The 26728-nt window shown below is 46.5% G+C and overlaps 1 long non-coding RNA gene across 1 annotated transcript in view; it reads right to left on the bottom strand.

Moving 5' to 3' along the window:
• Positions 1-5708: 5708 nt before the first annotated feature.
• Positions 5709-26728, bottom strand: part of LOC138249189 (uncharacterized) — a 102559-nt gene continuing 81539 nt past the window's right edge. Inside the window, exon 3 of the long non-coding RNA XR_011194768.1 lies at positions 5709-5868. This is a non-coding gene — a long non-coding RNA (uncharacterized lncRNA). The remainder of the gene's footprint in view (positions 5869-26728) is intronic.

A 26728-nucleotide genomic window follows, 5' to 3' on the forward strand; every position in this document is an offset into this window, starting at 1 on the left:
CATTCCTATTTGTTTCTATAGGTTGATAAATGTTTTTTTTTTAAATTATTTTTATTCTTTGCAAATTCGCCACAAAATATGTTCCGGTTTCATGGAAAAATTGCAAACATGGCACGTTTTTTAAAAGTCTAAAACATATAAATATATACATATTGTAATTATTTTTTTAACAATAGCTTTATGCCAATGTCATGCTCAAACACCATAAATTAAAGAAATGTAAATGTTCCGTACTTTTACATTGTTTTTTATATTATTGTGATGACGTCGATCAACATGATGACATTGCAATGATGCTAATCATCACAAACATTATATGACCTGGAAACAGACAGATATGATTGGAGGAGACAGCCTTCATTAATCTTTTAAGGAAGTTCACAACCATTTTTTGTTCTTGAATGTTCCATCTGTGATTTGAGCCATTCATTGGAGGTGTTCTATACTACTAGAGCAAAACTTTTAACTGCAGGCGTTATTTGTGACAAAAAAGTATTGCATTGGTTATTTTTTCAAAACAGTAGCCTATTTTGCAAAATGCAGCTTGTGCAATAAGACTCTTTTAAAAGGAAGCAATAAAAAACAATTGTGTTGCATAACTAGCTTGTTGTGCCCCCTAAACCATGCTACAAGAGTGACCTGAGGAGAACACAAAAAGAGAGAGGGAGAGCACCATCCACGTCTAGGGCTGCACCACCTGCTCATGGAGAGCATGTTCCAGCAGAAGTTGTAAAGAAACAGCCAGAAATGAGTCCTAAGTTAAGGCACATTGGAACCTACTGCCTTGAATGCAATACAAGTCTGACAGCTGGTGAGCAGTCATTTGTTGTTATTTTGGAAGCAGCAAGACAACATACCTGCTGATTTGTTTCTATTATTATTGTGCAAATTCTCTACTATTTTTCTGTTCGTTTTCATAATGTTTTTTGCCCTTGCTGCTATTAATTTAGAACAAATACAAAACATATACAAAATCGTATGAAAAAAACAGTTCCAGAAAAAATGAAGGGAAAAAAAGTTTCTTTTTATAACCGCATTTTAAGGTTAAAACATAGATAAGCTGCATATGTGTTTATATTTAAGAAAGACGCCATGTGCAGTTGACTAAATAACTGCACGATTGTGTACAGGTTAGTGACTTATTGCATGAGTGCTATAAGGGTGATTAACTGAGAGCATGAGTGAATCTATTGGTGAGGCAGTGATTCTTTAAGAGATATATGGGCGAGTGAGTGATTGCATGACTGCTTGTATGACTGAGTGAGTTAGTGCCTGCAAGAGTGGGTGTATGAGTGAGTGTGTGCGTGGTATATGGTTGATTCAGTGAATATATGAGTGAGTGCAAGAGTGTGTCTATGAGTGAGTGAGTGTGTGAGTGGTATATGGATGAGTGGGTGCATGAGTGCAAGCACAAGAGAATGAGTAGATAAGTGTTGTGTGATTAATTATCTAACTACATGAGTACATGCATGAGTAAGTAAGTGAGTGCACAAGTGCATGTATGGGTGAGTGAGGGAGTGCCTCAGTGTGAGTGAGTGACTGTATGAGTGGTGTATGGGTGATTGATTGAGTGCATGAGTTCATATAAGAATGAGTGAGTGCAAATGGAAGAGTGTGCATATGAATGAGTTAGTATATGACTGGTATATGGCTGAGTGAGTGACTGCATGAGTGCTTGTGTGAGTTACTGAGTAAGTTCAAGAGTGTGTGTATGAGTGAGTACATGACTGGTATATGGGTGTTTGTGTGAGTGCAGGAGTGCATGTATGAGGCAGTGAGTGAGCACAACAGTGTGTGTATGAATAACAGAGTATATGAGAGGTATATAAGTGAGTGAGTGAGTGCATTAGTGCATGCATGAGCGAATCAGTTAGTAAATCTAAGATTGTGTGTATGAGTGAGTGAGTGTATGAGAGCTATATGGGTGAGTCAGTGATTGCATGCATGTACGTATGAGTGAATGAGTATATAAGTAGTGTATGGGTGATTAACTGAGTGTATTTGTGTGTATATGTGTGTGTTTGTGTGGAAGTGAGTGAGTGTATGAGTGTTGTATGGGTGATTGAGCATATGAGTGCATGCATATGTGAATAAGTGAGTGCATGTATGGCTGGGTGAGTGGGTTCATGAATGGCTGAATAGGTGAGTGAGTGGGTGCATGAGTGGCTCTATGAGTGAGAGAGCGCGTGAGTGGTGTGTGGGTGACTGAAAGAGTATATGAGTGAGTACATGGGTGAGTGAGTGAGTACAGGAGCATATGTATGAGGGAGTGAGTGAGTACAAGAATGCATGTATGAGTAAGTGAGTGCATGAATGGTGTATGGGTGATCAACTGAGTACATGCATGGATGAGGGAATGAGTGCATGAGTAGTGTAGGGTTGATTGGCTGAGTGTTTAAGTACATATATGGGCAAGTGATTGAGTGCATGAGTGGTGAATGAGTGAGTAAGCAAGTGTATTAGTAGTGTATAGGTGACTTAATGGGAGTATCAGATGTGAATGTGTGATTGACTGGGTGCATGCGTGTGTGTATGGGTCATGTATGGGTGCCAGTGTGAGAGTATGAGGGGGGTATTGGTGATTCACTGAGTGTAAAAGTGCATGTTTGGATGATTGATTGGTTTCATGACTGGTGTACAGATGATTCAGTGCATGAGCAGTGTATGGGTGAGTAAGTGAGTATGTGAGTAGTGTATGACCGAGTCAATAGTTGTGTGACTGTAGTTAAATGATTAATTAAAGTGTGTACTTACCTGAAAGATGGTTGAATTAAACTGTAGGCTTTAGTAGGAAATAGGCTAAAAAAGTAATAGAAAGTTATAGCAAGATTATGTTTATGCTTTAAAACCATCTCCATGGTATTTGTCAGCAATATGTATGTGCTTCAAAGGTCTTTTGAGATACCTAACATCATTCAACTGCAGCAACTATTGGGAAAAACCCCAAAGATAAACTTATTTTAGTATTTAATCTCTGCAGTTGTAAAAATATATCAATACTCAATGCATTACTGTAAAGCATTATGACAATGTAATTAAAAAAGACCGAAGTCTCCAGCCCAGCAGTCGTCACCGCCCTGGCGGTCACAGTAGAGAAGTGGCGGAGGACCATGGCAGTAACCGCCATGGTCATAGTTTAATTTTTTTCTGCCAGCCTGTTGGCGGTATTACCGCCACTTCTCCCCCATCCACCAGGGTCGTAATGAGGGCCATTATTTTAATGGGCCAAATAATGTCTAAGAAACAGATAGACCATGAAGAGGAAACACGATGATACACTTTTTAATCCATATATTTACACTACAACCTTGGTCTTGAGAATATATAAGTTTGGTAGTTTAACAAAAGTTTTTGTTTGTATTTTAGGTTGCTGTCATTGCACTCTGTCAATCCACTTTTCCTTTTTAAATACAGAGTGTAGTGTCCAGAAGTTGTAGGAACTCCTTCATGAAATGTGTCAGCCAAAGTAGTAAAAATTCTTCCTGAAAGTGACATTTGTACAGCTCTATAGTTTGTAATTTGAGTTTCCAATTTGTAAACATCTGGTCTGCAATGTTGTATCATTACTAGAAAGTATTTTCCTATTCTTTGAAGGAAACAGTGTAGAGAGAAGTTCAGAGCTGAAGTATGGTCAGGTCATATTTTGGTTACCATTCCTGTACAATGTGTAAAAAGATGCGCTTTTAAACTCTGGTAATGTTAAGTAGAGAAATCACTTAGAGTTGATTTCAGTGCTAAATGTAAAAGAGCAGTCTTCACAGTCATGGGTTAATTTGTAACTGAGTCCGAAACAATTGTCAATATTTCCTTATTTTTCTTCTAAGACCCAAGCATAACAATAATTAATTCCTGTGTGTCTTGTTGAGAGGAAACATTATTGAACCTGTACATATAGCTAAAAGATCTTGGATCTCTGAAGCAGTTGCATTACACTCTGTCATTCATTAAAAGTTGTAGTAAATTATATAGTGCATAGGACATTTTCTTATCTGAGTTTTGTTCATTTTGGTTTACTACATGGGGTAAATAGAATAGTACATAGAAAGCAACATTTGCATAGCAGTTGACACCCAAAATGTTTTCTAACTGTAACCTATAATTTCTCAATCATTCCTTTCTTGACGGTTTGTAGACTGTTTTGTAATCTTCCGATTTGGGCAGATCCATTTCTCATAAACAGTGTACTGGCCTAAATGAGGAGCATATACACTTCGTAACCGATTATACTCCTGTATAGAGTTTATGTCAGCACTAACTTTGCTTTCATCAAAGTCAATTAAAAACAAACTGGACAAAGTTCTAATGCATGACAATGCTACATATGACAATCGTTCTTTGAATACATTACTTTCAATATTTACTAAAGCTGCATCTACACTTAAAACGTGTGACTTACGAATTGTTGCAGCACATGCTAAAGAGACTTGAAGCTGTTGTCGTCTGATGTATTAGTGTTTTACAAGCAAAAATCTCACCACACACTGGCCAATCTTCTTGACATCATCTAACTGATCACATTTTATAGCAAAATACTCTACTTCATCTCTATTTGGAAAATTAATGAAATCAATAATTTTATCCATTGCACCATTTGCTGAGCCTTCCTCAATATTTAAATTACGTCATAAAATAACTCAACAGTTTTTGCAGACTCAGAAACACTTTTTTAATCCTGCTGTTGTCGATACTGATTTCTGATTTCTCAAAAAAATCAAATTTTGCACGTGGTTTATCTGTCAGTAGTATTGTGACTCATTGATGTTCCATTTAATCAATAGCTGTAATTTCCAAAATGTCTTTTTTCTCCACCCATAGTCATTTTTCATTAAAGGTTAAGAACTCCTGAACTGTTGGCAATGAACAAGCTATAGATTTCTCTTCTATGATGAAATTGTACATTAGTTCTGGTGCAGTTATGTAAGATGCGAGCAGACTTTCCAAAGCATGTTCACCCTGTTTTAAAAGAACTCCTACTCTAATATCTTTCACGTATGTCCCCATATTTGATATCAGACGACTGGTGTTATTTTTTTACTAATTCTTTGTTCTCAAAGTTTAACCAAATGTTTACATTGCCAATACTTCCTGGGGAATTTCTTGTTTCATTATCCAGAAGAGGTTAGAAAATGGGTTGTTCCTTTTATAGGGGTAAGTTGGAGTAGGTCACCAAAGACAATTAAATGTCTACCTCCAAATAGTACATCATAGCTTGGTCTTAAAATTCGAGCATTCTTCAGTGTATGAAAGCCAGCATTATGTTTGATACCATGCTCAATTTTTCAATCATGTGAAATAATCACCTTTTTCAAGACTCTTGATACTTCATGTCAAGCGTCACCAGATTACTTCTGATATTCCATTTTACTGTCATGATCAACAGAGAACATTAGTAGTTATACAAAGTCATTCCTTTAATGTTATGAGCAGCTAATCCTGTTGGTGCTGTTACTACACATAACACATTTGAATCAGTAGCCTTCTGTAGATAACTAGTAAAAACTTTAATTAGGGAGCTTTTGCCAGTACCAGCTTGTCCACTGATATACATTAATATTGTTTTAAATGTAGGACATTCACATGCTTTTTTGTCATGGAGAAATCTGTGTTCTATTTTAGTTTTAACTTTGTTGTAAAATTCTCTCTGTTCATTGTTCAGTTGTTCCACTGACTGTTCAAAATCCACACTTTCCTCTCTTACCTGATTCATGGTAATCTCCACTTTATTAATTGCTATAGCTGCTTCATTTTGAATTTCGGTTCTCCAAGAGGATCTTGACTTGGTAGTGCAGAACTTTGATTACTTTTTGAACGCTCACCAGCTATTTCAGCAGCAATAGTTTATTTTTGTTGAAACTCATCTTTAAACATCTGTAAGCATATTTGAAAGACAGAACAGTGAATAGTGTCTTTGCAGCATTGAATGAATCTTCATAACAATCATAGGCCTTCATTACAACATTGGCGGTAAAAGTCGCTTACCGCCTTGCAGAAGTCAGCCAACACACCGCCGCAGCCGTGGAATTCCGACACAGCTATTATGACCCACATCTCGGAATCCGCCAAAAGTCAGACACCCACACAAATCCGCCACACCAAAGGTCAGTGATAAACTGGTGAAAACAAAACCGACACCGTCACGCCAACAGAAATACTCCCACACTATCACGACACACGAATCCACGCAGTGATCTTTCATCCGCGGTATTCCATTGGCGGTACACACCGCTGCGCTGAACATACACACACTCTTACAAAACATCCCCACATTGGACAATAAAAAATATACACACCTGAGACACATACACACACCACTCCCACACACCCATTACAATATAAAACTCATACCCACATCACCCACAAACCCCTATGACAAAAAAGTCTGAAAGAAGGCCAGAGAGAGAGCACAACCAGCAAGAACAACAGCATCCACAGGCACACAAGACCATCACCCACACAACTTCCACGCACCTCACACAACACACCACTACATATCACCACACTTATCACCACACACTCCACCCTACACACCACCTACACCACTCCATGGCAAGGCAAAGACACCCCAGGTTCTCTGAGGAGGAGCTCAGGGTCATGGTGGAGGAAATCGTCCGGGTAGAGCCACACCTATTCGGAGCACAGGTGCAGCACACCTCCATAGCTAGGAAGATGGAGCTATGGCGCAGAATAGTGGACAGGGTCAATGCAGTGGGACAACTCCCAAGAAATCGGGAGGACATCAGGAAGAGGTGGAACGACCTGCGGGGGAAGGTGCGTTCCGTGGTCTCAAGACACCACCTGACGGTTCAGCGGACTGGCGGCGGACCCCCCACCTCCTCCCCCACAACTAACAACATGGGAGGAGCAGGTCTTGGTGATTCTGCATCCTGAGGGCTTCGCAGGAGTAGGTGGAGGAATGGACTCTGGTAAGTCAAATCTTAACTATTACATCCCCCACCCTACCTGCATGCCAGCACATACCCCCACCCTCACCCCCAGCACTCTAACTCCTCACAAATGTCCCTACATCACAAACCACACATCCTAACACCAAGCCCTGCATGCAACAACAAAGCATGGACACCCATCACCAAAGCATGGCCTCTGCACATACCCATACACCCCCCTAAACCACCATCACACAAGCTCCCACACAGGAATGCTAGCACTGGGGTACTCGGTCACCCACCCATTGCACACACAGATTTAACAAACAACCTTTTATACCCCTGCAGGACCCCTACCCAACGTCACCTGACAGGAGGGTCCACACATGTCCACACCACCAATAGAAGAGGCCCACAGTGATGACAGGACCTCTGTCCAACTGGATCTAGATGACAAGCCCGGACCATCGGGGACCTCTGCACAGTCAGTTTCCCTCACACAGGCACAGGCCACCACAGACCTTCCCCCCTCTGGAAACACCAGCACAGCACACAACCAGCGGGTCCATACCTCCGTCCCCAGGACACGTCAATCAGCTGTGTGTCCACCACTACAGGGAACCCAGGATAACCCACCACCCCAACAACAACAGGGAACTGGGGGCAGTGGTAGTGGGCACACGGTCCAGGGGACGGAGGCACTGGAACACAGGGGAACTGGGAGGGCTGCCGTGCGACAGCGGGCGGACAGGCCAAGGGAACCCACTCTCCACGAGGCCCTCTCCTCCATCATGGGAGCATACCACCGCTCCTAGGAGACAATGGCAACTGTACTGGCCAAGTTTCAGGAGACCCAGCGCATGCAGGAGGAACAGTATATGGGCTTCAGGGAGGAACTCAGAACCATCAGCTCCACCCTGGGCACCATCTTAGGGGTGCTGAAGGAAGTACTCAACACCAGGAGGGACACTGTGGCACTACAAGGGGCCCCTGACACTAGCATGGATGATGAACTGCCCACCACCTCCGCTAGTGGACAAGACGCCCCGCAACAGGACCACCACACCAGCACCCCACCCCCTGCAGAGGGAGAACCACCCCGCAAACGGTCCCTGAGATCCAGGACAAAGACAGAGAACAATGCCAAGACCCCCGCCAAGAAATTACACCACCCTGATTGTCATCCTACTGTCCCACTTTGTCACCCTGTCCATGATTAAACTGCCCCAGCTCCACTTCCTATGCCCATATGGGCAATGCACCTGTGAGACTAATAGACTGGACTCTGCCATGGACACTCCTCTGCCATCACCCCTCACCATTTCACTACCCCCTCCAATTTTGAGCATTTAAATAAACACACCTAAAGCACAAAATGATCTGGAGTCTGTCTGTGATTTTGAAATAGTCTATTTGCAATTACAGTGACAAAATGTTATTGAAATAGTAATGTCAACATACCTATGTTACACAGCTCTAGTCCATGAGGAATCTAAGCAGATGTCACACAGTGGGACCCACATCTGTGAAACCGTAAGGGAAAGTGACAACTCAGTGACCATACATTGGGTGAAAACGACAGTCAGGAGAGAGGTAGTAGTGTTAAAGTACATGTAGTAGGCAGGATTGTATTATTACCTGTATCTCACTGGAAATATTGCTGGATCACTGAGTCCCTGTTGTGCATGTCTTCTTCCTCTGCTTCCTCCTCATCACTGTCCACAGGCTCCACAGCTGCAACAACACCGCCATCTGGACCATCCTCCTGCAGAAAAGGCACCTGGCGTCGCAAAGCCAAGTTGTGAAGCATACAGAAGGCCACGATGATCTGGCACACCTTCTTTGGTGAGTAGAATAGGGATCCACCTGTTATATGGAGGCACCTGAACCTGGCCTTCAGGAGGCCGAAGGTCCGCTCTATCACCCTCCTAGTTCGCCCATGGGCCTCATTGTAGCGTTTCTCTGCCCTGGTCCTGGGATTCCTCACTGGGGTCAGTAGCCATGACAGGTTGGGTTAACCAGAGTCACCTGCAAATGGAGAGGGGCAACTGTTAGACACACACTAACCTGGAGGGATATCCCCAGACCCAGACAACCATTCCCCCTGACTTGCTTCCAGGTGCTCACCTAATAGCCACAAACTGTGCCTCTGGAGTTGACCCATCACATAAGGGATGCTGCTATTCCGTAGGATGTAGGCGTCATACACTGAGCCAGGGAACATGGCATTCACATGGGAGATGTACTGTAGGAAAGTACCATCTTGCCTGGCATGTTACCCCCATTTTTCACTTTATATATGTTGTTTTAGTTGTATGTGTCACTGGGACCCTGCCAGCCAGGGCCCCAGTGCTCATAAGTGTGTCTGAATGTGTTACCTGTGTTATGACTAACTGTCTCACTGAGGCTCTGCTAATCAGATCCTCAGTGGTTATGCTCTCTCATTTCTTTCAAATTGTCACTAACAGGCTAGTGACCAATTTTACAAATTTACATTGGCATACTGGAACACCCTTATAATTCCCTAGTATATGGTACTGAGGTACCCAGGGTATTAGGGTTCCAGGAGATCCCTATGGGCTGCAGCATTTCTTTTGCCACCCATAGGGAGCTCTGACAATTCTTACACAGGCCTGCCACTGCAGCCTGAGTGAAATAACATCCACATTATTTCACAGCCATTTTACACTGCACTTAAGTAACTTATAAGTCACCTATATGTCTAACCTTTACCTGGTAAAGGTTGGGTGCTAAGTTACTTAGGGGGTTATTCTAACTTTGGAGGAGGTGTTAATCCGTCCCAAAAGTGACGGAAAAGTGACGGATTTACCACCAGCCGTATTACGAGTCCATTATATCCTATGGAACTCGTAATATGGCTGGTGGTATATCCGTCACTTTACCGTCACTTTTGGGACGGATTAACACTCCTCCAAAGTTAGAATAACCCCCTTAGTGTGTGGGCAGCCTGGCACTAGCCAAGGTGCACCCACATTGTTCAGGGCCAATTCCCCGGACTTTGTGAGTGCGGGGACACCATTATACGCGTGCACTACGTATAGGTCACTACCTATATGTAGCTTCACAATGGTAACTCCGAATATGGCCATGTAACATGTCTATGATCATGGAATTGCCCCCTCTATGCCATCCTGGCATAGTTGGCACAATCCCATGATCCCACAGGTCTGTAGCTCAGACCTGGGTACTGCCAATCTGCCTTTCCCGGGGTTTCACTGCAGCTGCTGCCAACCCCTCAGACAGGTTTCTGCCCTCCTGGGGTCCAGCCAGGCTTGGCCCAGGAAGGCAAAACAAAGGACTTCCTCAGAGAGAGGGTGTTACACCCTCTCCCTTTGGAAAATGGTGTTAGGGCTGGGGAGGAGTAGCCTCCCCCAGCCTCTGGAAATGCTTTCATGGGCACAGATGGTGCCCATTTCTACATAAGCCAGTCTACACCGGTTCAGGGACCCCTCAGCCCTGCTCTGGCACAAAACTGGACAAAGGAAAGGGGAGTGACCACTCCCCTGACCTGCACCTCCCCTGGGAGGTGCCCAGAGCTCCTCCAGTGTGCTCAGACCTCTGCCATCTTGGAAACAGAGGTGCTGCTGGCACACTGGACTGCTCTGATTGGCCAGTGCCAGCAGGTGACGTCAGAGACTCCTTCTGATAGGCTCCTTCAGGTGTTGCTAGCCTATCCTCTCTCCTAAGTAGCCAAACCCTCTTTTCTGGCTATTTAGGGTCTCTGTTTCTGGGGATTCCATAGATAACGAATGCAAGAGCTCATCAGAGTTCCTCTGCATCTCTCTCTTCACCTTCTGCCAAGGAATCGACTGCTGACCGCGCTGGAAGCCTGCAAAACTGCAACAAAGTAGCGAAGACGACTACTGCAACGCTGTAACGCTGATCCTGCCACCTTCTCAACTGCTTTCATGGTGGTGCATGCTGTGGGGGTAGTCTGCCTCCTCTCTGCACTAGAAGCTCCAAAGAAATCTCCCCTGGGTCGACGGAATCGTCCCCCTGCAACCGCAGGCACCAAAGAACTGCATCACTGGTACCCTGGGTATCCTCTCAGCACGACGAGCGAGGTCCCTTGAATCCAGAAACTCTGTCCAAGTGACTCCCACAGTCCAGTGACTCTTCAGTCCAAGTTTGGTGGAGGTAAGTCCTTGCCTCCCCACGCCAGACTGCATTGCTGGGAACCGCAACTTTTGCAGCTACTCCAGCCTCCGTGCACTTCCGGCGGAAATCCTTTGTGCACACTCCAGCCTGGGTCAACGGCACTCTAACCTGCATTGCACGACCTCCTAAGTTGTCCTCCGGCGGCGTAGGACTCCCTTGTGCAACTTCGGGTGAGCACTGTTTCACTCCACTTTGTAGTGCCTGTTCTGGCACTTCTGCGGGTGCTGCCTGCTTCTGAGAGGGCTCCTTGTTATGCTCGATGCCTCCTCTGTCTCCAGACGAAATTGGCGACATACTGGTCCCTCCTGGGCCACAGCAGCATCCAAAAACCCTAACTGCACAATTTGCAGATAGCAAGGCTTGTTGGCGGTCTTTCTTCAGGAAAACACTTCTGCACGACTCTCCACAGCGTAAGGGACCCGTCCTCCAAAGGAGAAATTCCTAGCCCTTGTCGTTCCTGCAGAATCTTCAGCTTCTACTGCCCAGTAGCAGCTTCTTTGCACCCACAGCTGGCATTTCCTGGGCATCTGCCCATCTCCGACTTGCTTGTGACTTTTGGACTTGGTCCCCTTGTTCCACATGTACCCTCGTTTGGAAATCCATCGTTGTTGCATTGCTGATTTGTGTCTTTCCTGCAGAATTCCCCTATCACGACTTCTAAGTCCTTTGGGGAACTTTAGTGCACTTTGCACTCACTTTTCAGGGTCTTGGGGTGGGCTATTTTTCTAACCCTAACTGTTTTCTTACAGTCCCAGCGACCCTCTACAAGGTCACATAGGTTTGGGGTCCATTCGTGGTTCGCATTCCACTTTTGGAGTATATGGTTTGTGTTGCCCCTATCCCTATGTGTCCCCATTGCATCCTATTGTAACTATACATTGTTTGCACTGTTTTCTAATACTATTACTGCATATTTTGGTATTGTGTACATATATCTTGTGTATATTTGCTATCCTCATACTGAGGGTACTCACTGAGATACTTTTGGCATATTGTCATAAAAATAAAGTACCTTTATTTTTAGTATATCTGTGTATTGTGTTTTCTTATGATATTGTGCATATGACACTAGTGGTACTGTAGGAGCTTCACTCGTCTCCTAGTTCAGCCTAAGCTGCTCTGCTAAGCTACCATTATCTATCAGCCTAAGCTGCTAGACACCCTATACACTAATAAGGGATAACTGGGCCTGGTGCAAGGTGTAAGTACCCCTTGGTACTCACAACAAGCCAGTCCATCCTCCTACATTGGTTGTGCAGTGGTGGGATAAGTGCTCTGTAACTACTTACCACTTTTGTCATTGTACTTTTCATAAGAGAAAAATATACAAAACAAGTTCAGTTTATGTACACCTAACCAAAAAGTTTTGCATTTCTTTTCTCATTTCTTTTCTAAAGTGCTGAAAAGTACCTCTAACTTTCCAAAAAGTTCTTAAAAAGTTAAAAAAGTTTTTGTTCTGTCTTTCTAAAAGTTCTGAAAAACTTTTTCTTCACTTTTTCTGTCACTTAAACACTGTCTAAAATGTCTGGCACAGGCCAAACTGTTGATCTGTCCAAACTTGCTTATGATAACCTTAGCTGGAAAGAAGCAAGGAGTCTCTGCATAGATAGAGGTTTAAGTGTAAGGAAGAATCCTTCTAGAGAACTGTTAGTGAATATGCTTATTGAACAGGATAAGGCCACAGCTGGCACTCCTGTTGAAAAGTTAGCTGATGGTTCCCACTCTGACTCTGGGGCTCCCCTAACTAAAGAAGTGGGAGGGAAACTTCCAAGCCTGCCCCCTAGCAGACAACCTAGCATAGTTGGAACTGATGTTGAGTCACATCATACAGATAGTGTGGTCTCACATCCCAGTAAGAGTATTCATTCTCATCATAGTAGAAGTGCTGTTTCTGTGAGCCAAGCTGTTAGGGTGCCTTCTGTTAGGGACAGGTCTCCTTCTGTCCTTTCTCATCATACTTCTGTTTCTAGACATGTCCCTCCCACCCACCCTGATGACAGATTGTTAGAAAGGGAGCTCAATAATTTGAGAGTGGAACAAACCAGACTGAAGCTCAAGAAGCAACAGCTGGATTTGGATAGACAGTCCTTTGAACTAGAAAAAGAAAGACAGAAATTGGGTTTAGAAACCCATGGTGGCAGCAGCAGTACTCCCAACAGTCATCCTGCAAAAGAGCATGATTCTAGGAATCTGCACAAGATAGTTCCCCCTAATAAGGAGGGGGATGACATTAACAAGTGGTTTGCTGCACTTGAGAGGGCCTGTGTTGTACAGGATGTCCCTCAAAGGCAGTGGGCTGCTATCCTATGGCTATCATTTAGTGGAAAGGGTAGGGATAGGCTCCTTACTGTAAAAGAAAGTGATGCCAATAATTTTGCAGTTCTTAAGAATGCACTCCTGGATGGTTATGGCTTAACCACTGAACAGTACAGGATGAAGTTCAGAGAGACCAAAAAGGAGTCTTCACAAGACTGGGTTGATATTGTTGACCATTCAGTGAAGGCCTTGGAGGGGTGGTTACATGGCAGTAAAGCTACTGATTATGAAAGCCTGTATAACTTGATCCTGAGAGAGCATATACTTAATAACTGTGTGTCTGATTTGTTGCACCAGTACCTGGTGGACTCTGATCTGACCTCTCCCCAAGAATTGGGAAAGAAGGCAGACAAATGGGTCAGAACAAGGGTGAACAGAAAAGTTCATACAGGGTGTGACAAAGATGGCAACAAGAAGAAGGATGGTAAGTCTTCTGACAAGGGTGGGGACAAATCTAAAAATGAGTCTTCATCAGGCCCACAAAAACACTCTGGTGGGGGTGGTGGGCCCAAATCCTCTTCTAATCAAAACAAAGAAAAGAAACCATGGTGCTATTTATGTAAAATAAAAGGCCATTGGACAACAGATCCCAGTTGTCCAAAGAAAAGCACCAAGCCTCCTACCACTACAACCCCTACTGCTACACCTAGTGTCCCTACTAATAGCAGTGGTGGTGGGAGCAAACCTACTAATAGCCAATCCAAGGGAGTAGCTGGGCTCACTTTTGGTAACTTAGTTGGGGTTGGTCTTGTTAGGGAGACCACAGAGGCTGTGTTAGTCTCTGAGGGGGCTATTGATTTAGCCACCTTAGTTGCTTGTCCCCTTAACATGGATAAGTACAAGCAACTACCCCTAATAAATGGTGTTGAGGTTCAGGCCTACAGGGACACTGGTGCCAGTGTTACAATGGTAATAGAGAAACTGGTCCACCCTGAACAACACCTACTTGGTCACCAGTACCAAGTAACCGATGCTCACAACAACACACTTAGCCACCCCATGGCTGTTGTAAATCTCAACTGGGGGAGGGGGTTACTGGTCCAAAGAAAGTTGTGGTTGCCTCAGATTTACCTGTAGACTGTCTACTTGGAAATGATTTAGAGACATCAGCTTGGTCAGATGTGGAGTTGGAGGTCCATGCAGCAATGCTGGGCATTCCAGGGCATATTTTTGATTTGACAAGGGCTCAGGCCAAAAAGCAAAAAGGACAGGGTGACTTGGATCCTGGAAGAATGGACCAAGTGCTCCCTAAAGCTAGGGCTAGTAGAAGTAAAGCACTACCTACTATCCCTCCCTCTACAGTGGATTCTTCTTCTGTGGAAGAAGAATTTCCACCCTGTGCAGAACCTACACCAGAGGAGCTGGAAGCAGACACTGCTGAGCTTTTGGGTGAAGGGGGGCCTGCCAGGGAGGAGCTGAGTGTGGCACAGCAGACCTGTCCCACACTAGAGGGTCTAAGACAGCAAGCTGCCAAACAAGCTAATGGGGATGTCAGTGACTCTCACAGAGTTTGCTGGGAGGACAACCTCTTGTACACTGAAGCAAGGGATCCTAAACCTGGAACTGCCAGGAGGTTAGTGATCCCTCAGGAGTACAGAAAGTTCCTCCTAACTCTAGCCCACGACATTCCCCCAGCTGGACATTTGGGACAAATGAAAACTTGGGACAGACTTGTTCCCTTGTTTCATTGGCCTAGAATGTCAGAGGACACAAAAGAATTTTGCAAGTCATGTGAAACCTGTCAAGCCAGTGGCAAGACAGGTGGCACCCCAAAGGCACCCCTTATTCCACTACCTGTGGTTGGGGTTCCCTTTGAAAGGGTAGGGGTTGACATAGTTGGCCCCCTTGACCCTCCTACTGCTTCAGGCAATAGGTTTATCTTGGTGGTAGTGGACCATGCCACCAGATATCCTGAAGCAATTCCTCTAAGGACCACTGCAGCACCTGCAGTGGCAAAGGCCCTCCTGGGAATATTTTCCAGGGTGGGCTTCCCAAAAGAGGTGGTATCAGACAGGGGAAGCAATTTCATGTCTGCTTACTTAAAGGCCACGTGGAAGGAGTGTGCTGTGACATACAAGTTCACTACACCCTATCATCCACAAACAAATGGACTGGTGGAGAGATTTAACAAAACTCTCAAAGGCATGATTATGGGACTCCCTGAAAAACTCCGCAGGAGATGGGATATCCTTTTACAATGCCTCCATTTTGCTTATAGGGAGGTACCCCAGAAAGGAGTGGGCTTCAGCCCCTTTGAACTCCTCTTTGGACACCCAGTAAGAGGTCCTCTAACACTTGTTAAGGAGGGTTGGGAACAACCTTTAAAAGCTCCAAAGCAAGACATAGTGGACTATGTACTTGGCCTCAGATCAAGGATGGCTGAGTACATGAAAAAGGCCAGTAAAAACCTTCAGGCCAGCCAAGAGCTCCAAAAGCAATGGCATGACCAGAAGGCTGTTTTGGTTCAGTACCAACCAGGGCAGAAAGTGTGGGTCTTTGAGCCTGTGGCCCCAAGAGCACTCCAAGATAAATGGAGTGGACCCCACACAATTGTTGAAAAAAAGGGTGAAGTCACCTACTTAGTTGACTTAGGCACTGCCAGGAGTCCCCTTAGGGTGCTCAATGTCAATCGCCTGAAACCCTACTATGACAGGGCTGATCTCACCCTGCTCATGGCAACTGATGAGGGACAGGAAGAAGAGAGTGACCCTCTCCCTGATCTCTTCTCTTCCACAGAACAAGATGCTCTAGTGGAAGGTGTAGTTTTGGCTGATTGTCTTACTGCTGAGCAGAAAGACCATTGCATAAATCTCCTGGGTCAGTTTTCTGAACTCTTCTCTACTGTGCCAGGTACCACTTCTTGGTGTGAGCACACTATAGATACTGGAGACAGCTTGCCTGTCAAAAGTAAAATCTATAGGCAGCCTGACCATGTCAGAGACTGCATAAAGCAAGAGGTGCAGAAAATGTTAGAACTGGGAGTGGTTGAGCACTCTGAAAGTCCATGGGCTTCTCCTGTGGTACTTGTACCAAAACCTCATTCCAAAGATGGAAAGAAGGAAATGCGGTTTTGTGTTGACTACAGAGGTCTCAACCAGGTAACCAAAACTGATGCTCAACCTATACCCAGGGCAGATGAGCTCATAGATACACTGGCATCTGCCAAGTATCTAAGCACTTTTGACTTGACTGCAGGGTATTGGCAGATCAAATTATCAGAAGATGCAAAAGCAAAAACTGCATTTTCATCCATTGGAGGCCATTACCAATTTACAGTAATGCCTTTTGGGTTGAAAAATGCACCTGCCACTTTTCAGAGGTTGGTGAACACAGTCCTGCAAGGGCTGGAAGCTTTTAGTGCAGCATATCTGGACGATATAGCTGTCTTTAGCTCCAGTTGGGATGATCACCTGGTCCACCTATGGAAAGTTTTGGAGGCCCTGCAAAAGGCAGGCCTCACTATCAAGGCTTCAAAGTGCCAGATAGGGCAGGGGAAGGTGGTTTATCTGGGACACCTTGTTGGTGGGGAACAGATTGCACCACTTCAAGGGAAAATCCAAACTATTATAGATTGGGTTCCCCCTACTACTCAGACTCAGGTGAGAGCCTTCCTAGGCCTCACTGGGTATTACAGGAGGTTCATTAAGAACTATGACTCCATTGCAGCCCCTCATAATGACCTCACATCCAAGAAAATGCCTAAAAAGGTATTATGGACAGCAAACTGTCAGAAAGCTTTTGAGGAGCTGAAGCAGGCCATGTGCTCTGCACCTGTCCTGAAAAGCCCTTGTTACTCTAAAAAATTATATGTCCAAACTGATGCATCTGAATTAGGAGTAGGGGCAGTCCTATCACAACCTAATTCTGAGGGCCAGGATCAACCTGTTGCTTTTATTAATAGGAGGTTGACCCCTAGAGAAAAGCGTTGGTCTGCCATAGAGAGGGAGGCCTTTGCTGTGGTCTGGGCACTGAAGAAGTTGAGGCCATACCTGTTTGGCACTCACTTCATTGTTCAGAGAGACAACAAACCTCTACTTTGGCTAAAACAAATGAAAGGTGAAAATCCTAAATTATTGAGGTGGTCCATATCCCTACAAGGAATGGACTATACAGTGGAACATAGACCTGGGAGTAGCCACTCCAATGCAGATGGACTCTCCAGATATTTCCACTTAGACAATGAAGACTCATCAGGTCATGGATAGTCTTATTGTCCTTCGTTTGGGGGGGGGTTGTGTAGGAAAGTACCATCTTGCCTGGCATGTTACCCCCATTTTTCACTGTATATAAGTTGTTTTAGTTGTATTATTTCACTGTGTCCCTGCCAGCCAGGGCCCCAGTGCTCATAAGTGTGCCTGAATGTGTTACCTGTGTTATGACTAACTGTCTCACTGAGGCTCTGCTAATCAGAACCTCAGTGATTTTGCTCTCTCATTTCTTTCAAATTGTCACTAACAGGCTAGTGACCAATTTTACAAATTTACATTGGCATACTGGAACACCCTTATAATTCCCTAGTATATGGTACTGAGGTACCCAGGGTATTGGGGTTCCAGGAGATCCCTATGGGCTGCAGCATTTCTTTTGCCACCCATAGGGAGCTCTGACAATTCTTTCACAGGCCTGCCACTGCAGCCTGAGTGAAATAACGTCCACGTTATTTCACAGCCATTTTACACTGCACTTAAGTAACTTATAAGTCACCTATATGTCTAACCTTTACCTGGTAAAGGTTGGGTGCTAAGTTACTTAGTGTGTGGGCACCCTGGCACTAGCCAAGGTGCCCCCACATTGTTCAGGGCCAATTCCCCGGACTTTGTGAGTGCGGGGACACCACTACACGCGTGCACTACTTATAGGTCACTACCTATATGTAGCTTCACAATGGTAACTCCGAATATGGCCATGTAACATGTCTATGATCATGGAATTGCCCCCTCTATGCCATCCTGGCATAGTTGGCACAATCCCATGATTCCACAGGTCTGTAGCTCAGACCTGGGTACTGCCAAACTGCCTTTCCCGGGGTTTCACTGCAGCTGCTGCTGCTGCCAACCCCTCAGACAGGTTTCTGCCCTCCTGGGGTCCAGCCAGGCTTGGCCCAGGAAGGCAGAGCAAAGGACTTCCTCAGAGAGAGGGTGTTACACCCTCTCCCTTTGGAAAATGGTGTTAGGGCTGGGGAGGAGTAGCCTCCCCCAGCCTCTGGAAATGCTTTCATGGGCACAGATGGTGCCCATTTCTGCATAAGCCAGTCTACACCGGTTCAGGGACCCCCCAGCCCTGCTCTGGCGCGAAACTGGACAAAGGAAAGGGGAGTGACCACTCCCCTGACCTGCACCTCACCTGGGAGGTGCCCAGAGCTCCTCCAGTGTGCTCCAGACCTCTGCCATCTTGGAAACAGTGGTGCTGCTGGCACACTGGACTGCTCTGAGTGGCCAGTGCCAGCAGGTGACGTCAGAGACTCCTTCTGATAGGCTCCTTCAGGTGTTGCTAGCCTATCCTCTCTCCTAAGTAGCCAAACCCTCTTTTCTGGCTATTTAGGGTCTCTGTCTTTGGGGATTACTTAGATAACGAATGCAAGAGCTCATCCGAGTTCCTCTACATCTCTCTCTTCACCTTCTGCCAAGGAATCGACTGCTGACCGCGCTGGAAGCCTGCAAAACTGCAACAAAGTAGCGAAGACGACTACTGCAACTCTGTAACGCTGATCCTGCCGCCTTCTCGACTGCTTTCCTGGTGGTGCATGCTGTGGGGGTAGTCTGCCTCCTCTCTGCACTAGAAGCTCCGAAGAAATCTCCCGTGGGTCGACGGAATCGTCCCCCTGCAACTGCAGGCACCAAAGAACTGCATCACCGGTACCCTGGGTCTCCTCTCAGCACAACGAGCGAGGTCCCTTGAATCCAGCAACTCTGTTCAAGTGACTCCCACAGTCCAGTGACTCTTCAGTCCAAGTTTGGTGGAGGTAAGTCCTTGCCTCCCCACGCCAGACTGCATTGCTGGGAACCGCAACTTTTGCAGCTACTCCGGCCTCCATGCACTTCCGGCGGAAATCCTTTGTGCACAGTCCAGCCTGGGTCCATGGCACTCTAACCTGCATTGCACGACCTCCTAAGTTGTCCTCCGGCGGCGTGGGACTCCTTTGTGCAACTTCGGGTGAGCACCGTTTCACTCCACTTCATAGTGCCTGTTCTGGCACTTCTGCAGGTGCTGCCTGCTTCTGAGAGGGCTCCTTGTCTTGCTCGACTCCCCCTCTGTCCCCAGATGCAATTGGCTACATCCTGGTCCCTCCTGGGCCACAGCAGCATCCAAAAACCCTAAACACACAATTTGCAGCTAGCAAGGCTTGTTGGCGGTCTTTCTTCAGGAAAATACTTCTGCACGACTCTCCACGGCGTGAGGAACCCGTCCTCCAAAGGGGAAATTCCTAGCCCTTGTCGTTCCTGCAGAATCTTCAGCTACTACTGCCCAGTAGCAGCTTCTTTGCACCCACAGCTGGCATTTCCTGGGCATCTGCCCATCTCCGACTTGCTTGTGACTTTTGGACTTGGTCCCCTTGTTCCACAGGTACCCTCGTTTGGAAATCCATCGTTGTTGCATTGCTGATTTGTGTCTTTCCTGCAGAATTCCCCTATCACGACTTCTAAGTCCTTTGGGGAACTTTAGTGCACTTTGCACTCACTTTTCAGGGTCTTGGGGTGGGCTATTTTTCTAACCCTACCTGTTTTCTTACAGTCCCAGCGACCCTCTACAAGGTCACATAGGTTTGGGGTCCATTCGTAGTTCGCATTCCACTTTTGGAGTATATGGTTTGTGTTGCCCCTATCCCTATGTGTCCCCATTGCATCCTATTGTAACTATACATTGTTTGCACTGTTTTCTAATACTATTACTGCATATTTTGGTATTGTGTACATATATCTTGTGTATATTTGCTATCCTCATACTGAGGGTACTCACTGAGATACTTTTGGCATATTGTCATAAAAATAAAGTACCTTTATTTTTAGTATATCTGTGTATTGTGTTTTCTTATGATATTGTGCATATGACACTAGTGGTACTGTAGGAGCTTCACTCGTCTCCTAGTTCAGCCTAAGCTGCTCTGCTAAGCTACCATTATCTATCAGCCTAAGCTGCTAGACACCCTATACACTAATATGGGATAACTGGGCCTGGTGCAAGGTGTAAATACCCCTTGGTACTCACTACAAGCCAGTCCAGCCGCCTACATGTACTGGTCTGCCAAACATACCATCTGTACATTCATAGAATGATATCTCTTCCGGTTTCTGTACACCTGTACACTCCTGTGGGGGGGACCAAAGCCACATGGGTCCCATCAATGGCATCTATGATGTTTGGGATATGTCCCTGGGCATAGAAATCACCTTTCACTGTAGGCAAATCCTCCACTGAGGGAAAACGATGTAGCTCCGCATGTGTTTCAGAAATGGCAGACAACACTCTTGACAATACATAGATACAATTGGAAAACATAGGCTGGGACATCCCTGATGCCATGGCAACAGTTGTTTGAAAAGAGCCACTTGCAAGGAAATGGAGCACTGACAGCACCTGCACTTGAGGGGGGATTCCTGTGGGATGGCGGATTGCTGACATCAGGTCTGGCTCCAACTTGTTACACAGTTCCTGGATTGTAGCACGGTCAGGCCTGTATGTGATTATCAAATGTCGCTCCTCCATAGTCAACAGGTCCACCAACGGTCGGTACACCGGAGGATGGCGCCATCTCCTCACATGTCCCAGCGGACGGTGCCTATGAAGGACAACAGCAAGCACAGAGTCAACCAACTCAGAGGTACGTACCCACAGTTTACCCAGAACACCAATCATACAAAAAAGGTGGCCTGTATGTGTGTTGGAACTAGGCCTAGGTATGTGTGACGCAGTTGAAAATGAAGCCATGTGGGCCCCTGAAATGTCGGCTGCCAGACCTGTAAAGTGGGACAATGGGATGTGAGGTAACTGGGCTGGCGTTGTACACTGTCGCGGTAGGCGGTCGAAGACCGCGGCGCAATGCTGCATTGGTTAACATTGTATCCTATGGGTCCCAGGAGCCAATGACGAATATGACGAGTATGCACCGCCGCGGACGTGACCGCCATTTTCTATCTCTTCAATCACTCAATACCTGATCTTCGACAGGAGAGGACCTACACTGCAAGTGCTGCTGTGACCTCTGTCTGGAAGAGACAATGGCTCGTGCGTCTGGGGATAGGGCCCCAGCCTTCACTTCGGAGGAGTTGGAGAAGCTCGTGGATGGTGTCCGCCCCCAGTACACACTACTCTACAGTCCTCCAGACAAACAGGTAAGTACACAGGGAGCATGTTGTATGGGCTATGCCTGTGTGGAGAGGGCTGGATGTAAGAAGGAAGGGGGCAGAGTGCTGCATGCATGAAAGACGGTGAATGCATGTGCCACATGGCAAGGGTAGGGATGGGGGCCAATCACTTTGACGGTGCAGCTGGTAATAACTTCTCTTTTTCCCGTGTACATTTCATGTAGGTCAGCACCCACCAGAAGAAAGATATTTGGCGTGCCATCGCCAAGGACGTCCGGACCCTGGGGGTCTACCACAGACAGAGCACCTACTGCTGAAAAAGATGGGAGGACATTCGCCGCTGGAGCAAGAAGATGGCGGAAGCTCAGCTGGGGATGGCCTCCCAACGTGGGAGGGGTGCCCGTGGCACCATGACCCCCCTGATGTTCAGGATCCTGGCAGTGGCCTACCCGGAGTTGGATGGGCACTTGAAGGCATCACAGCAGACACATGGGGGTGAGTACACTCTCATTCTGCTGACCTTGCGCGCAGTGGAGTTGTCTGGGTGGGGGAGGAGGGCTATGGGTTTCCCTAGGCCAGGGCGAGTTCCGTAGGCAAGGCCCCTCCGTAAGGCAGGCCATATGGCACTCCAGCCCACCTCTGTAGACTGCCAATTACAGCTATTCATGCCCCTGTGTCATCTATGTGTGCAGATGTCATCCATAGCCTTGTAGGCCATTTCCCAGGAATTGAACAGTGGAGCCAAAGAGTGCAGTGTAGTGCAGGGGGCTTCTGTGTCTGTCTGGTCCGCCAACGGTAGCGGTAATCCATGCACTCAACATGTCTTTCTTCTCTCGTCCCCCCCCTTTCTTTGGTTTCCCTGTTCTTCTGTGCATTAGCATCACCAGGTGGAGGAGCAGTGGCACCGGAGCATAAGGGAGGTGCATCCCACATGGCCTTGGAGGGCAAGACTACGGATTCCGATTTCACCAGTGGGACGGAGGGCAAGGGGAGCTTCACAGCTGGGACAGGAGCTGAGACCAGCGACACGGACACGTCCTCTGATGGGAGCTCCCTTGTGGTGGCGGCAACATCTGTGCCCTCCGCATCTACAGGTACAGCCGCCACCCCCCCTACCAGCACCGCCCTCCCAGCAGCCCTTCAGCCTTCGCCCAATGCCCGCTCACCCAGGAGGGTGAGCATCACCTTTGCCCAAGGCACCTCAGCCCCTGCCACAGTCACCCCTGCTGCCCTCAGTGAGGAGGCCATTGACCTCCTCAGGTCCCTCACTGTTGGGCAGTCTACCATTTTGAATGCCATCCAGGGTGTAGAAAGGCAGTTGCAACAAACTAATGCATTCCTGGAGGGCATTAATTCTGGTCAGGCGGCCCTTCATCAAGCTTTTCAAACTCTGGCCTCAGCACTGATGGCAGCCATTGTCCCCATCTCTAGCCTCCCCCTCCAACTTCCTCCACCCAGACCCAATCCCCTGTACCTCTGCCTATTCCAAGCACACCATCAGACCAGCATGCACACACCTCAACACACAAGGGAAGCTCAGGCAAACATAAGCATCACACATCCCATAGGCACTCACGCAAGCAACACACACATGCAGACACACCAACATCCGCTGCCTCCACTGTGTCACCCTCCTCCTCGCCTCCCTCCTCCGTCCCAGTCTCGTCTACACTTTAGATCAGAGTTCTTCAAACTGGGGGGCGGGCCCCCCTAGGGGGGCCTCTAGTGATCCCAGGGGGGGGCACCAAACGCTGGCCAAAAGAAATATTATACAGATAACATGCCTTTGTTTTAAGCAGAAGCATGTTATTGCAGGTTTAAAAAGGTAACAGTACTTCACTGCAATGTTTAAATAGGTTTAGACATATTTAAACATTGCCATCTTGTGAAAAATTCTGAGGGGGCCCAAAGATTCTTATTTTTCAACTGGGGGGGGGCGCAGCATTAAAAAGTTTGAAGACCACTGCTTTAGATACTTTAGATTTTTATAACATTTTAAGACCAAGATCATCAATATACAGTAAACACTTTTTTGTTTGCTGATTTTGTAAAGTTTAGAAAATATATGCTTTTTGTGCGTAATTGCATAGGAATGAAAGGGAATAACTTTAAAAATGCACATATAATCAGGCAGTGCTCTCACAAGTGTCATCTTGTATTTTAAGGTTGAGGTTTTCAAGGTGTTCTGTGGGCCAGCAGGAGAGGTTTGGGCTGTGGTTCAAGCAGGAGCAGCAGCTGAAAGTCTTTAAGCTGTTGCACAAAGGAGAAGGGATACCACTTGGAGACACAATGCATAGATGGACTTAAAGGTATGTCTGGTGGGTCACCTTGGAAGGTAGAGGTCGCAAGAGGTTAGGGTCCCTAGAACACAGCTGGTTTGGCATTGTAGGGGTCAGGGAGACAGGGTGCGGTGCAGATAGGTCAACCAAGAGTTGTGCGCCAGAGAGTCCTTTGAGCCAGGTCACGTGGAGGGTAGATTGCAGGTCAACTGGGCCACTCTGGGGGTGATGTTAGGTGCCCTAAAGTCCCTCAACTGGTGCTTGCTGCTGGGCCAGTACATGGGGCAATGGGACTTCTCAGGCCCTTAAAGATGCAGTGCCATGAAACTAGGCAAACTGGCAGGATTTGTCCTTTGGGTCTGTTGGGTGGATGTTGATTAGGCTGCTGGGTGTGTTTTTTTTGGTCAGTTGCCGGTCAGTGAATTGGACTTCACTGGTGCCTTGCTTGCAGGTTGCAGGAGAGTGATGCCATCACTCTGAGAGAGGTTCTTGGTGATTTGCAAAAGGCTGAAAGTGTTCTGGGGGTTTGTAGAGTCCTTCAGAGTTCCAGGCAACACCTCAGCAGAGGTGGTCAAGTCCTAGGAGCACCAGTGAGGGTTTGGCAACTTTTTTTTGTGCAGGAAGACTTCTGTTCTTGTGCTTCTGGTCTTTTCTGTTCCTGGTCTTCTTGTATTCATAGAATCTGATCTTTAGGTCTAGAGACACCCACTAAATAGTGAATTTAGTGGGCATTAGCTGGTACCTGGTAGTGGTCAATGGTCCACCTACCTTAGGGGGGCTACACCCGCTAAGTGACTACTTCCTGTGGGAAGTGGTCACATCCCTGACTGTGATTGGCTATTTTCTTACCATCCAAGATGGAGGGAAATGAAATGGAGTAGTCACCTCGCCTACCACACCTGAGGGGTGGTGCATGCTGATGGGGACAACTCCTCATACTCTGGCTATGTTTTCCCACCGGTTTCCCACTCAAGATGGGGGAAGAACCATTGGTTGGCAACCTATTGCTATTAGCAGAGGCAGGTGTCAGATTTCAAAGGTGGTAAATCATTTGATGCTGACTGCTGTTGCAAGATGCTGGCCTGGGGGAGGAGGTGTAACACCTCCACCCAGAAAAAGGCTTGGTGTTCAGGCTCCTGAATGCATATGCTCTCACCACAGGAGTCCATGTCTGTCTGGTGGTGGCAGGCTGGCTAAGACCAGTCAGCATCCATGCAAGGGCTGTTAGGTTTTACAAGGGGCACCTCTAAGGTGCCCTCTGGGTACACGTTTTAATAAATCCAACACTAGCATCAGTGTGGTTTTATTATTCTGAGCTCTTTGAAACTAAACAACACATTTTTCAGAGAGGCCATCATGTAGCTGGGGAACTTGTAATGACCAGTGTCCAGCGCATGTATTTGTAATGCTTCCCTGTACACCTATTATGTCTTAAGGTTTTACAAAGACACAGTAGAGGCACATTTGCTCATGAATGCATATGCCCTCACATGCATTTTAGTGCACCCTGCATGCAGTGTTAGTGGACATGGCACTCTTGGTGAGTGCCATGTCAAGTTTGCAACTTTTAAATAAACCTTCTCATGCACTTGCAATGACAATCTGTATAACGCTGGTGTGGTACCTCTCAGAGAGGCACAATTGGTGCTGCAGCTCTCGGTGGTCCTCTTCAGTATCTATGCCCTAGGTACCAGGGGTACTATTTACTGCAGACTTAAAAGGGTGGCTGAAGTGCCAAACATAGTATCGTTTTGGGGAAAGAGATCTGGCCCTGGGAACTTATTTAGCAGGGGCCTAGGTCACTTACAATTTGAAACCACATCATTTTCCAGGAAAAACATGGGGGCTATGATGTCAAAAGAGGCCCTTTCTCACACTAACCCCTCCCCAAATGAGAGGAAATGAACTAGCCTTCGCCTGGGGAGTCTTCATCCACTAAGTGGAATAACCTTGAAAGGTCATGTGCATTGGCATGGGCAGTCCCAGGTCAGAGTTCCACTTTAAAGAATGTTCCCTGTAGTGGTATGGACCACTTAAGCAGTTTATGGTTTTCACATTTTATCTGTTGAAGCCACCTGAGAGACCTGTGGTCTGTCTGAACCATGAAATGAGAGCCAAAAACGTATGGCCTAAGCTTAATCAAGGGCCAGACCACTGCAAAGACATCCCTCTCTATGACACTCCATTTTTTTTCCATAGGAAGTAGTCTCCTGCTTATAAAAGCAACTGGCTGGTCATGTCCCTCATCAATGGTCTAGGCTAGGACTGCTCCTATCCCAAACTCTGAGACGTCTCTTTGGGCAATAAACTGTCTGGAGCAATCAGAAGTTTTCGGAACTTGGGCAGAGCACATTGCATCCTTTAGAGTGTCAAAATCATTTAGCAACTCACTTTCCAAATGATTTTTTTGAGTATGTTCTAACAGGTAAGTTCGGTGAGGGGGGTTCACTATGGTGTCATAATCTTTCAAAAACCTCCTTTAGTACCCAGTCAAGCCAATGAACGCCCTGACTTGGGTCTGGGTGGTTGAAGCTTCCCAAGCCAAAATTGACTGGATCTCCGGATGTAGTGGCTGAACCTGTTCTCCACCTACCAAGTAGCCGAAGTATACAACTTTTCCCTGCCCTATTTGGCACTTACAGGCCTTGATAGTGAGGCCTGCCTATTGCAGGGCCGCAAGGACCTTTCCAAAGTGAATCTAGTGATCATGTCAGGTGGAGCTGTAGACAACAATATAATCTAGGTAAGCTGTACTAAAGGATTCCAG

Source organism: Pleurodeles waltl, chromosome 8 (assembly GCF_031143425.1).
Source record: "Pleurodeles waltl isolate 20211129_DDA chromosome 8, aPleWal1.hap1.20221129, whole genome shotgun sequence".
Taxonomy (NCBI): Eukaryota; Metazoa; Chordata; class Amphibia; order Caudata; family Salamandridae; genus Pleurodeles; species Pleurodeles waltl.